Source organism: Pinus tabuliformis, chromosome 1_1 (genome assembly GCF_031772625.1).
Source record: "Pinus tabuliformis cultivar Carrire ecotype Pingquan chromosome 1_1, CPIR1, whole genome shotgun sequence".
Lineage (NCBI taxonomy): Eukaryota > Viridiplantae > Streptophyta > Pinopsida > Pinales > Pinaceae > Pinus > Pinus tabuliformis.
In genome coordinates, this window is record NC_142297.1 from 693085829 (window position 1) to 693101014 (window position 15186).

Below are 15186 nucleotides of genomic sequence, written 5' to 3' on the forward strand. Positions count from 1 at the left end.
GAAAACAAGAACAGCAAAGCCTTTGCATTGATCGCAGCATCTGTCAATGAGGAAGTAAGTCGTCATATTTCCTGCTATTCCACTGCCTTTGAAGCTATACAAAAGCTGAAAGAACTCTATGATACACATTCTGCACTTGAAGTTGTTCAGCTCATGATTAAACTCTTCACTCTTGAACTGAAAAATAATGATCCTCTTGCTCTTGCATCTGAAATAAAGTCTATAATGCATGATATAAAATCCACTAAGGTTGAGCTGGATATCTCTCTTATTGCCTTTCTCAAAGCACTCTATCCTACCTACTCCAATTATCTTGAGTCTTTACAAGCAAATGGAAACCTTAAAGATATAACCTTTGACTCTCTTGTGAAAAATTTTGCTGAAAGAGAGAAAGCCTTTGGAAAGAAAACAGTCCCTGAATCTTCTGAAGAGACTGTTTGCCTTACTCACAAAGAAAAGCATCCTGCTCAAGATTCTCAAGCAGAAAAGGCAGATCTGCATTGCATTCGCTGCAAACGAAATGGATCACATGATGCTTCTACATGCAAGCTACCATGGGACAAAGTTGAGCAGAGAAGAAATCAGCAGAAAGGTAAAACTGATGACTCAGACAAAGGTAAAGCACCTGAATCTGCACACTATATTGAGGCACAATGTAATATTGGAGTAAATGAAGATTTGTTTAATGCTTCACTTGCTTCTTCGAAAAATGACTGGTTGCTTGATTCAGGAGCAACCTGTCATATGACTCATAGGAAGGATTTCTTTGAAGATTTCACTAACAATGTTGATGGAGCAGTATACTTTGCAGATCAGTCAAAAATCAAGCCATCAGGGCTTGGCACAATCAGGCTTAAACTGCCTGGTCTTCCAGACTTTCTTCTGGATCATGTTCTATATCTCCCACAGCTGAAGAGAAACTTGCTGTCCCTGGTCCACATCCGCCAGCAAGGTCACTCCATTCACATGTTTGATGGCAAGCTTGAGGTAAGAAAGGCATCTGACCACTCACTTGTCATGAGGGGTATAGAAGAAGAAAGACTCCTTAAACTGCAAGGAACCTCTGCTCATGCACAGCATTTCTCAAATATTTCTCATCATGAAGAAGGTGCACTTCCATCAAGTTTATTATGGCATGCTAGATTTGGACATTTAAACTATGATAGTCTCCGCTTGTTGAAGAAAAATGGTGTTGCTGGTTTGCCTACAATTCCTAGAAAACATAAACAATGTGATGCTTGCATTCTAGGAAAGCACAGCAAACAGTCTTTTCATGATTCACATTCAAGAGCACATAGGAAGCTTGAACTTATTCATTCAGATTTATGTGGTCCAATGCTTGTTTCTTCTGCAAATGGAAATAAATATATCATGACATTTATTGATGATTACACCAGAATGTGTTGGGTTTACTTATTGAAGAACAAATCTGATGCTTTTCAAACATTCAAGAATTTTCATAAATGGATTGAAAATGATGCACAATCTCATATTGGGTCTATTCGCACTGATAATGGAAAAGAATATACATCAAATGAATTTGAACACTATCTTCGCCAACATGGGATTAAACATCAAACAACTGTGCCTTATAATCCTCAACAGAATGGTGTAGCTGAAAGAATGAACAGAACAATTTTGAATATGGTACGATCCATGCTTTTCTTCAAAAATGTAAAGACAATGTTTTGGGTTGATGCTGTTCTATGTGCTGCATATATAAAGAATAGATGTCCATCTAGTGCTATAAGAAACAAGACTCCTTATGAATTGTGGTATGGACATGTTCCTTCGGTAAAACATCTCAGGATATTTGGTTCCACCTGTTATGCTTTAATACCAAAGGTACATAGAAACAAACTTGGTGCTAGAAGTCGTAAGTGTATCTTCCTGGGGTATTCAAACACATCTAAAGCATACCGCCTTTATGATGAAGTAAATAAAAAGTTTGTTTTATCTAGAGATGTCATTTTTCTTGAATCATCCAAATCTGACAGTGTTGTTGAGCAGCAACTTGATCGCTTGGATAGATTCACAAAACCGAAATCATTTCAAGAGTTTGATAATCAGATTCCACATCTTGAAGGGGGGATTCCTATACTAGATCAACATGTGGAATCTTCTTCTGAAGAACAACCTCCCCTGCATGACACTCCAACAACGGATGATGCTTTAAGTGATGTAATTGATAGAATTGGGAGACTCAATCTTGATTCAGACCCAACTCAATCAACAGAACAGCCTGGACCATCTCAGAAAGGTCCCCCAAAGTGGCTGACAAAGACACTTGAAAGTGTTCATCCTGATGAAATTGGAAAAACAGGAACCAGAAATTCAAACCGACAAGATGGAGGTGATGTAGATAACTCTAATTCACCTGTTGATATGGATGTTACTTATGATTGTGAATTGAACTTGTCTACAGATTTTGAACCAACTTCCTTCAAAGAAGCTGCTTCTCATGATGAATGGAAAGAAGCGATGCAGAAGGAGTATGATGCCCTCATAAAGAATGGCACTTGGAAGCTGGTTGATCCTCCATTTGGAACCAAACCAATTGGCTGCAAGTGGGTCTACAAGAACAAGTACAAAGCTGATGGCTCACTTGACAAGCACAAAGCTAGGCTTGTGGCAAAAGGTTTTGCACAGAAGGAAGGGGTCGATTATGAGGAAACTTTTGCTCCCACAGCAAAATGGGCCACCATCCGGACACTCTTTGCACTAGCTGCTCAGAACGGTTGGAAAGTCCATCAAATGGATGTAAAAACTGCATTCTTGAATGGAGATCTAAAAGAGAATGTTTTTATGTCCCAGCCTGAAGGATTTGCTGTGAAAGGACATGAAAACAAAGTATGCAAACTTGTGAAGTCCTTGTATGGCCTCAAACAAGCACCACGAGCCTGGTATGAAAAACTAACTGAGCATCTTCTGAAACTCAACTTCAAACATTTTGATCTTGATGATGCAACTTTATTTGTCAAGAAAGTTGGCAAAATAGTTGTATATCTTGTGGTATATGTAGATGATCTTTTAATGACAGGGAACAATGAAAGCTATATTGCATCCATAAAGAAAGAATTAGGAAAAATTTTTGAAATGACTGATTTGGGCTATGTTCATTACTATCTTGGCATTGAAGTAACCCAACATCCAAAGTCCATATTTCTTTCTCAAAAGAAATACATTGGAGATTTGTTATACAGATTTGGCATGACAGAGTGCAATCCCCTTTCTACTCCAATGGAACAAAACTTGAAGCTCACATCTACTGAAGGAAAAGAATTTGAGGATGCAACAAAGTATAGACAGCTTGTAGGAAGTCTCATCTACCTCACTACTACCAGACCAGACATTTCATTTGCTGTTGGAATCCTCTCCAGGTTTATGCAAAAGCCTTGTGAGGGACATTGGTCTGCTGCAAAAAGAGTTCTAAGGTACTTGAAGGGAACTCAAGACCTTGGAATCAAGTATACACAGGTGGACGACTTCAACTTGATTGGATACTCTGATTCAGACTTCGATGGAGACAAAGAAACTGGGGTATCTACTTCAGGATATGCTATGAGTCTTGGATCAGGAGCTGTCTCCTGGAGATCACGCAAACAATCAGTACCAGCAGATTCCACAACAAAAGCAGAATACGTGGCAGCAGCTGAAGCAACGAAAGAAATTGTGTGGCTCAGGAAAATTCTTGAAGATTTGCAAGTAAAACAAATACAATCTACTCCACTCATGATTGATAACACATCTGCAATAAAGTTGGCCAAGAATCCAAAGTTCCATGATCGTACTAAGCACATCAATACTAAATATCATCTGATCCGACATCATGTTGAGGCGAAAACAATCCATCTCCGTCATTGTTCCACAAACGAGCAAATTGCAGACATCTTCACCAAAGCGCTTGGAAGAGAAAAGCTTGAAAGATTCAGAACGATGCTCGGACTCACCAACATCCCTTCATATTAAGGGGGGGAATGTTGACACCTAATCCGAAACGGATGAGGTGAAGCCGGACAGTCATCTAGAAGATGAACTGATCCGTTTTTGTATTTGTATAAATAATAATAGTTGAATGAATAATATCACTCAGTTGTTTTGCGCTCATTAATTTCTGAGCTAGCCTGGCCTGACATATCCCTTTTAACAAATCACTGGCACGACTTCTGCTGAAATTCTCAATGCCCAGCTTGATCATTCGGAGTCATACCACCGGGACCATATGAATTCTCGATTGTGATATCTCTCACTACGAAATCTGAAGCATAATTTTTTGCAATCACTCGCCACAACACATAGGTTTAACGCGTCTCGACTCAGGCGCTGATACCATGTTAAAGATGGCTGAAAGAACTCATATATTGCACACAAAGGTGTATGCGCTCAACACACACACATTACATTGAAAGATTGCTCTAATATATAGAGTTTCTCAGATCTAACTTATTCCTAACTTACAAGGAGAGGTTAATATAGATTGTTAATAAAACAGAAAATATAAGATACAATACAATACAAATATACACATTAACAAAATGGTTTACAAAAAAAAAAATGTTTTTTCAAATATATCTATCTTTACAATATTATAATACAATATATATGTCTTGTTCCATCTATAAATTACTAATCCATTTAAGCTTGATAACAATCTAGGGATAGTTCCTTAATCAAAATAGAAAAACCATGGGTTAAAACACCATGGACCACAAAACCACTAGAGGAAAAACCATTGTACCAAAAACAACAAAAACTAGACATAAAAAATTATTTTTGGGTAACTTCTTTAAAACCCCCACATAGGTAGGATTCCACTCCCTTTAGCATCCCCCAAGTAGGGTGGTTCCCCCCTCATGTGTTGAAATTCTAGTGTAGCTAGGACTAGAATCTATTTTCACAGTTAATGTATACTTCTTTTGATGCAATCAAAAACACTACTATATTGACATCAATGAAATCACATCCTATTCTCAACCTCAACGTTCTCATGCATTCATAAAACCTGAAGAGAAAGGAGCATATGGGTTTTATGGAACAGACCCTTGGTATGTGCTGATGTTTCCTTAATCACACCTAGGTATTGTAAAAAGCCCAAAACTCTGAATCTGATCTTTCCTTGTTAAATTTGAAAACTAATTTTAAGGGCATTATTATTGAATAAATGGGGATATGAAGGATTAGAATCTCGATCTTGAGACTGGGGATGTAGCTTAGTGTTTCAGGCTACGAGTTATGGATAATTGACTTGTGATTTTCATCATTTTGGTATCAGAGTTGTAAAAGGCTCTTTTGGGAGAAAATTAGAGCGGGTATACTCTACAAAAAAGAAATCAGAGAAGTCTTGGCACACTATTTCTAAGCGAAGAAAGGAGTTAGTAGAGTTGAACTTGGTAACAAGTCGAACTGGAAGTGAAAAGGGAGTTTGGTGGAAAAGTGAAACAATCCAAAGTGAAATGTGTAACTGCGGAGGTTAGGAGTCTACGAGTGTCTTGATCAGGGTTGAAGCATTGTACTAAATCCTAACTGTCGATTTCATTTTCAACTGCTTACGTCACAGTCAACTACGGGGGTTAAGTTGTTTGGTAATGTGTTAGTTGAAAGGTCGCGGATCATAGGATTTGATGGCCTTCGTTATCCAATGGGTATCGACCATAAAGTGATCGGACTTTAACTTCAAAGGCGGACCCAGAATTTTATAGATTAAGGATTTATAATCATTATCGACTCCGTAAGGGAGGTTGAGTGTCACGCAAGTTTCTCGTCCGATATCTCTACTGACCATTGGATCAAGCGTGCCTTGATCAAATGGGGGAGGATCAACGATTCGTTTTGTTGATCAAGTGAAACATCAACCATCGGATTGATGATGAGAACAACGGTGGAGAATTATTCCGATAAGATTTGTGGGAAGTCAACATGGTACTGCTGTTGTTCAATTGCTGTTCGATCAATGTTGTTCAGTTATTGTTCAATTCTGTTCAGTTGTTGTTCAATCGGTGTTGTTCAATTGTTATCCAATCGCTACTATTCAATTGTTGTTTGTTTGTTGTTCAATTGGTGCTGTTCAATTGTTGTTCGTTTGATGTTCAAACGGTGTTGTTCAATTGTTGTTCAATTGGTTTTGTTCAACTGATGTTCGTTTGTTGTTCAATCGGTGTTGTTTAGTCGTTGTTCACTTCTTGTTCAGTTGCTATTCAATCGGTGTTGTTCAATTATTGTTCGTTTTTTGTTCAATCGGTGTTCAATTGTTGTTCAATTATTGTTCAGTTGCTATTCAATTGTTGTTCAGTTGTTGTTCAATTACTATTCTATTTCTGTTCAATCACTGTTCAATTGACCTCTTGCGTCATTTTTGGTATTTGAGTTGTACATGTCATTTAAATCAAGAGAAAGCAGAGTTTGGCACAAGACTACAGCAGTAAGACTGTAGAAAGAACTTTTGGAAGTTCTTAGAGATTATAGCAGAACCTCATTCCAGCTGAGGCTTGGAATAGATAGGGACAGAGGAGTCCTTAAGAGAAGTGAGTGTAGCAACCAGAGAGAGAGCAAGATTTCTTAGTGCAAGTTCTAAGTAAAAGAGGACTTAGAAACTAGGTAGAGGAGAAGCTTGGTGAGAAGATCAACTCAGAAGGAAGTAGATTGGTTGTAAGTGTAGAAGCTCACACAGAAGAGAAGATGGCTATGGAAATTCATATGGAAGGTTTATAAGAAGGCTACAAGATGAAGGAAAAAGGTGCTAAAATAATCCGCAAGAAAAATATGATTTATGCGGAGCCTGAAAAGGAGATGACTAAGATAAGAGAAGAACTCGATATGTTAATAATGCTACTAGAGGAAAACCAAATACTAGGTTGGGTATTAAAGAAGTCAGTGAAGTGGCATAAGTTACAGAAAAGACTACAACATAGGCAAGTAAAGTGGCTGGTGGAAAAACTCAGAGAAGCAGAGTTAGAAATGGAAGTTTCCATTTGTGGACCAAAACAGGGTGAAATTTTGGGTGAAGGGGATAATGGAAGATCAGCTACAGATCTCATGGACTATTGGAATAGTTTAGAATAATTTGAAGATACGTTGACAAGAGATGCAAATGAGGCTATGAGGCCTTGTGTTTTTAAACCTCATAGTTTGTGTGTGTTTGCAAGACATGTAGAAGATAATGGACAGTCTGGTGAAACTGTCCTAAAGATGAATAAATATCTTGAGGTGAAGTACGATGGAGAATGCCTTTTAGAGGATGAACGTGTTGATTTGTTGCAGCAGAAAGAATTCATAAATGAATTTATGTTTGAAGTAAGACAACCAGTTGAAGTTGTTATAGACCAAAAGCATAATGAAAATGTTGTAATGGTATTCCAAGGAGGTAAACAAATGAATTTGTTTAATGAAATTGATGAAAGAATTTTGAAATGTGATGGTACATAAAATAGGATAACTCAGGAGGAGTGCCAGAAAAAGAATGAAGCTGAAAATGAAGGCTGTGATGAAATGCTAGAAAAATTTCACATGGAAATAGAGTTCTTGGAAAGATTTCTCAAGGAACGTGAAGGAGAAATGAAGTTTTCAGAACCTGATAAGAAGAGATTGCAGTTACCATGCATGACAAGGATGAAATGTCTCTAACATTTGTAGAGTTAAGTGAATGTTTGGACTCTTCAATTAATAATGTGGTTGTAGGTACGGAAGACAACATTAACAAATATGATGCTGAAATCAGAGAAATTGAGCAGAGATTATTTGAAGATGAGATGAAAGACCAGGAGCAACAAGAAAGTTATATTCTTAGAGACATGAAGGAAACATAAGTATTAATCCAGCAGAATGAAGAGTGTGAGATTAGTCTAGTAGTAGTGAGAGCAGAAGTAGATATATTAACGGAGTAGCTGCAAATAAAGATAAATGAAGACCAAAGATATAGATGGAGAATGAAGAAACGGGTCATGTGGAAGCTATTGCAACAGAAGTGGAATGGCAAGCTGATAACCGAGCTCAGAGAACTTGAACAAATTCATATTGATTTTTTAGAGAAGGAGAGACTCAAGCGAATGGAGTCACATCAAAGAGAATCTGCTGAAATCCACAAGGTCTATGATGAGAGATTGATGCTTGAAGCATTAAAAGAAGGCGAAAGTCTTGTATTTTAAAAACTAATACTTTGTTGATGAATGCAGTTACAATATCCGATGAGAAATTTGTTACTATAGGGACAGTCAATGACTATGGTTGTGATAAAAAAGAAGTTTTTGATTATTCCTCATTATAGAAAGTTGAGTGTCCAGTGCAATTGGAGAAGGAAGCAACAAATAAAGAGGTAGAGGCCGAAGAAGATAAGACCAGAGAAATTGTAATGGAATGAGGAGAAGACACTACAGAAAACATCAATCATATTGATGTAATTGACAAAGAGGGATTAATATGAGGAATCGGTGGAAGTAATTGCCGTAAAAACCGACGGAATCAGGTAAACATAGTGAGTGATGCTGGTGATGGTGAGATTTCAGATTTAGCTCTTATTAATTTCAACGCTACCGAGTCAGCCAATAAAACTATAAGTACTGATGCAGAGCTAGTTTGAAACCCATTTGAAATTTGAGATTTCATATGGTCCTAGTGGTATGACTCTAGATGATCAAGTTGTGGCATTGAGAATTTCAGTAGAAGTCGTGCCAGTGATTTGTTAAAAGGGATAGAATTAGTGAATATAGCCACAGATGAATATCCATTGAATTTTGATGATGAATTTATAAAGAATTTTAACCTCTTAAACTTTTTTAGAACAGCGCAGTGAAAAGGCTCAACGTGGATGGTTGTCTAGATAGTACAGTAGTTGCGGATCTTGGGAAGAATCCCTCATTTGTTGAAGACGTGGGAGTTGCCTTCTAATGAGGTTATGCGACAACTTGGGATGTTTTTCAGTAATTGACTTTGGGAGGTCCTTGATTCAGGAGTTTAGGAGCCGAACTTGGGAATCCAACTTGCTGACTACACATTTACGAGGGTTATGAGGCAACTCGATGGAGTTTATAATGATAAGTTGTAAACCAGTTAAAGAATGACTATGTATTTTGTTGTTTGTGGATGATTTCAATAAATTTATGTAATGTAAGAATTAAGAGGGGATGTTGGAATTAATGCTTACATCCTATATTTGAGATGTTTGTTTGAGATGGTTAAGAAATTCTCTCAACCTCTCCTTGTAAGTTAGGAATAAGTTAGATCTGAGAAACTCTATATATTAGAGCAATCTTTCAATGTAATGTGTGTGTGTGTTGAGCGCATACACCTTTGTGTGCAATATATGAGTTCTTTCAGCCATCTTTAACATGGTATCAGAGCCTGAGTCGAGACGTGTTAAACCTATGTGTTGTGGCGAGTGATTGCAGAAAATTATGCTTCAGATTTCGTAGTGAGAGATATCACAATCGAGAATTCATATGGTCCCGGTGGTATGACTTCAGATGATCAAGCTGAGGCATTGAGAATTTCAACAGAAGTCGTGCCAGTGATTTGTTAAAAGGGATAGAATCAACGAATATAGCCACAGATGAATATCCGTTGAATTTTGACGATGAATTCTATGAAGAATTTGAACCTCTTAATCTTTTTTAGAATAGTGCAGTGAAAAGGCTCAACATGGATGGTTGTCTAGATAGTACGGTAGTTGTGGATCTTGGGAAGAATCCCTCATTCATTGAAAACGTGGGAGTGGCCTTCTAATGAGGTTATGCGATGACTTGAGATGCTATTCAGTAATTTACTTTGGGAGATCCTTCATTCGGGAGTTTAGGAGCCGAACTCGGGAATCCAACTTGCTAACTACACATTTACGAGGGTTATGAGGCAACGTGATGGAGTCTATAATGATAAGTTGTAAACCAGTTAAAGAATGACTGTGAATTTTGTTGTTTGTGGATGATTTCAATAAATTTATGTAAATGTAAGCATTAAGAGGGAGATGTTTGAATTAATGCTTACATCCTATATTTGAGATGGTTGTTTGAGATGGTTAAGAAATTCTCTCAACCTCTCATTCTAAGCTAGGAATACGTTAGATTTGAGAAACTCTATATATTAGAATAATTTTTGAATGTAATGTGTGTGTGTTGAGCGCATACACCTTTGTGTGCAATATATGAGTTCCTTTAGCCATCTTTAACATGGTATTAAACCTATGTAGTGTGGTGAGTGATTGCAAAAGACTATGCTTCAGATTTCGTAGCGAGAGATTTCAAAATCGAGAATTCATATGGTCTCGGTGGTATGACTCTGAATGATCAAGCTGTGGCATTGAAAATTTCAGCAGAAGTCGTTCCAGTGATTTGTTAAAAGGGATAGAATCAACAAGTATACCTATAGACGAATATCCATTGAATTTTGATGATGAATTCTATGAAGAATTTGAACCTCTTAAACTTTTTTAGAACAACGCAGTGAAAAGGTTCAACACGAATGGTTGTCTAGATAGTACGGTAGTTGTGGATCTTGGGAACAATCCCTCATTTGTTGGAGACATGGGAGTGGTCTACGACAGCTTGGGATGTTGTTCAATAACTGACTTCGGGTGGTCCTTGATTCGGGAGTTTAGGAGTCGAAATCGAGAATCCAACTTGCTGACTACACCTTTACAAGGGTTATGAGGCAACTTGATGGAGTCTATAATGATAAGTTGTAAACGAGTTAAAGAATGACTCTGTATTTTGTTATTTGCTGATTATTTCAATTAATTTATGTAATGTAAGCATCAAGAGGGGATGTTGGAGTTAATGCTTACCTCCTATATTTGAGATGTTTGTTTGAGATGGTTGAGAAATTCTCACCAACCTCTCCTTTTAAATTTGGAATAAATTAGATCTGAGAAACTCCATGTATTAGAGTAATCTTTGAATGTAATGTGTGCGTTAGAGTAATCTTTGAATGTAATGTGTGTGTTGAGTGCATACACCTTTGTGTGCAATATATGAGTGTTTTTAACCATCTTTAACAAAATTAACATGATCGCCAATTATTAAGTTTAATATTATGTAACATATTCAATGATTAAATTTAATATCATTTTACATAATCAATATTTAAATAACATATGAATAATTAGAATTATAAATGAGTGAATTGAATTATCAAAGTGTGACCTTTAATCTACATCCAAATTCCAGTTTTGAATGCCATGTTGTGGTTTTAAATGTCGTTATTATTTTAGAATGTGAAAGTGAAATTTGTGAAACGATTATTTTATTTAAAATCACGTGGAGTCAGTTCACAATGTTAAACAGAAAATTACCCATTTATATGACAAATAAAATATTGAATTGTCGTTATCTTATTATTGCGTAAATAAAATGCCAAAGTTATGGAAAATTTTAATATTTTTTTATTATTTATTTTTTTAACTAAATAATTCAAGGTCTCTACACCATTTAAATTTCAGATTTGATACCAACTAGACACCAATAGACGAAGCGATAACACTCACCTATTTACACACGCCGCAAACAAAAATATCTTACATCTCAATGTTAAAGGGAAGTAAATAGTTCCTGAACTTCATATATAATTGTGGAACCGGAAGTGCAGCGGCCATGGAAGTTTCTCGTTGATTGGGAAGTGCTATCGTGATCCGAGGAATGAGGGCTCATGTTGCTGTGGATTCTGTCAAGCAGAAAAAACAAGCTTTATATTGAAAACATAACAGGTTGTTGCATATTCGGGTTGTCACATATCATGTATCATATATCATAGACATCATGTATCACGCTCGGTAAACACTTTATCAAGTTATGAGCAGAAACACTCAAAGAAATGAATTAAATGAATAAATAAATGTGTGCACCGAATATATTCAAGATGTCCACATAGTATATAGAATGAAACAATGCATATATCTATGTGAAAGTTTTGTCCATGCTTGATCTTACTCAAAGAACAAAAGAAAAATTTAGACAGTGAGATAAAATGATTTTCCAGCTACAACACCCTCATAGTTGACTAGTACCATAATGAAATATCTTTACAAACATTAATGTAGTTCAATTTCAGCATTACAATATACATTTCTCAAAATAAATGAATATCTGTGAACTATATCATATTTTAACCACACAACAAGAAAATGTTTAGTATAGCGTGCAATCTCTTCACCCAGATGTTTATAAATCTCCAAGAAGGTTGTCTGTTTCAGCGATGGTATCCAGACTTGGCATCCATGGAGATTGCCAAGAGGAACCCTGGATTGAGGGCGGCAGCATTAGATTTTTCGTCACTATGTTGACGTTATTGGCAGAAAGAAATGAAGCGAGGTCTTCTTTCTTTTTTAATTCGAAGCTTCACACGCAAGGTGGATCCGTCGGTGGTGCGAGAAGAAGAAACAATCGTGGCTTTGGGGTGCACTGCCTTGAAGGGCTACGAGTAAGCGTCAGGGCTGCAGGTGTTGGGATTCCCATATCCTCCGCTGCAATAATAAGTAGAATCTCCGAACCAGGCAGACGAACCATTCAAATCTTGGTATAATGAAGGGGGCATCATCGGTATCTCCTTCCATGAATATGAGTGAAGCCAATGAATGTTTCAATCTCCCAAAACTGTAGGCGTCCTCATATCATGCCCTTGCACAAATCTACCAAAATCTGTGACCCATAGAATCTGAACCGAAAATCTTGGACGGCTATGCTGGCTACTACCAGAATCCATGACCCATAGAATCCGAACCGAATCAGAGCTTTCTGCTGAAGTTAAAGTGGCGGAAGCCTGGGCAGCGTCTTCAATTTTGAGCACATCTGAGCAATTCTGTTGCATCAACAACTCCTGCTTGCTCTCGCATCACTATTAAGTTCATTTCAAAAAAATTCAAAATTTTCTAGCGGGAGTGCTCAGTTTGAAATATTGAACGCGTGAGTGAAAGTGTACCTGTGTTAATTACGTCTGCACCAAAGGAGTCAGGGCTGTCTTGTCTCCAACCTGTATTAACTACATAAGTACAACGAGATTTTACCAACGAGCTTTTACCCTGCCGAAATAGGAAGGCGGTCGAGTCACCGGGAATTAGCCTGGGAATCTACACATGGTGCATGTTATGGGCATGGTATGGTGGAGCTACTATCGGGTGCATGCCCAGTCACATTAAACATCGCTTGCCATGTTCATGCTATCGGGTGCATGCCCAATCACATTAAACATCTCTTGCCATGTTCATGCCCATGCGAATGCAGAGATGCATTTCGGTTGACCAAATGTACTCTTAAGCACCTTACATACCCAATAGCATGGGATTTATTGGTTGCCGCAGTTGAGTGAGATTAAAGTATAAATAATGTCTAGTTATGAGTAGAGTAATTAATTTAACAGATTAAGATATATTATTGTATAGTTTGGTGGCACTGGCAAGCAAGACGGAATTTGAAGAGTAAATAATTTGTTAAGTATGATTTGATTTGCTCGTCAAATATAGCAAATTATGATAAAATCTTTCACGGTATGGAAAACATATTAATTTATTATAATTTGCCGGTGGTGGTAAGTAGGGATAAAATGAAGTTAATGGGCAAATTGTTTATCATTTTTTCAGAAAGAAAAAAGCTTTATATTATATGAGAGATATAAGAGTCCAAATATTAGATACATCTGAGATGGCCTAAAAAAGCCATATGTCAAAATAGACTTAAGCTCCTAAGACCTGCATGGGGAATATCATGGTACACAGCCCATCAAAAACTAAATACAACATATGTCCTATAAACTATCACGGTTCACATATTATAGAGAGGCTATATGTAAATACATAACAAAAAAAACATATGCAGATTGTTGGTATGTAGATCATCAGAGACTAGAAGTCTGGGAATGTAAAATCATGGATCTGGTAGGTTTCTCCCTCAGAGAAAATCTCTAAATACCATAAACCTGGAGTAGATAGGAGCCCCAATTTAGAAAGTGCATAAGCTTTCGAATTTTTGTCCCTGCAGATGTGCCCAATAGAACTGCCAACCATGTATCCCCATTAATAGTTGATCCTATCCCTCCAGCCAGCTAGGTGTGGCGTCAAAATATGATTTTTCCTTGTTACCGAATCAACCAATACTTTCGAATCTCCAAAAATTGATACCTGTTGTATATCAAGGAAGAGACATAATTTTAAGAGACCAGCAAGAGCGATGGCTTCTGCCTTATTATTGGAGCCGAGACCTCCGTTCCAGTATGTGGAGAAATGTGTATATTCATTCATCATGATGATAAACCCACATCCACATGTACCAAGCTGAGCGGCCCCATCGAAAAACGCAACAGGAAAAGATGAGTGATCCGATGATAACAGATCGGGTATCTTCTTATGCTTGGTAGTCTTCTATGGGAGAGCTTCCAAATTCACAGAAATCCTATCAATGATTTGCGAATATGATAAGATTGTGCCATTAAAGATGATGTGATTGATCCATTTCCATATGTTCCACAGGAAAAGAATACAGATCCTTTGCCATTGTTCATTCTGTCCGCTACACCATAGAATCCATTCATGAATTGTGTCATGAGTGCAATGCATAAAACCAAAATCTTTTTCTAATGCCTGCCATATCTGCTTTGTCTTTTTACATTTCAAAAATATATGGGCATTAGTATCCCCGTCTGATCTGCATAATGAACAGATATTTGGGCCGTGCCATCCACGTTTCATTAAATTCTCCCAAGTTAAATTTCTATTGTGAAAAGCAAGCCATATGTTGATTTGCCTATTAAATATAGCTAATTGCTTTTTGTATTTATTAGAATTGCATAAATCCTCAAATTTGACTGGTGTTTCAGATTTGAAATTCTTATCCTTACAACAAATGTAAAGAACATTTTTTGGTTTGATAGAAAAAAGAATTGGAAACCCTGTAATTTTTAAAGATAGTTTGTCACTATATATTAAATACAACTATTTCATAAATGTTAGAAATAGACTAGTAACAACATGTCCTTCAAAACTTAAACTCATTCAATTTATTATTCACCAAACTACTCAAACTGACATTCATCTTTTAATAACACTAACATATATATAATATACCATGTTAACAAATATATAATATACCACACTGTTCATATATTTAATAGGAAATTTCTGTCGTGAAGAAGCCTACATTTCTGTTGAGAAAGTTTGTATTAGAGATTACTATGTTAGACTAATGAGGATCTGGAGGTCTTTATAATACAGGTAGC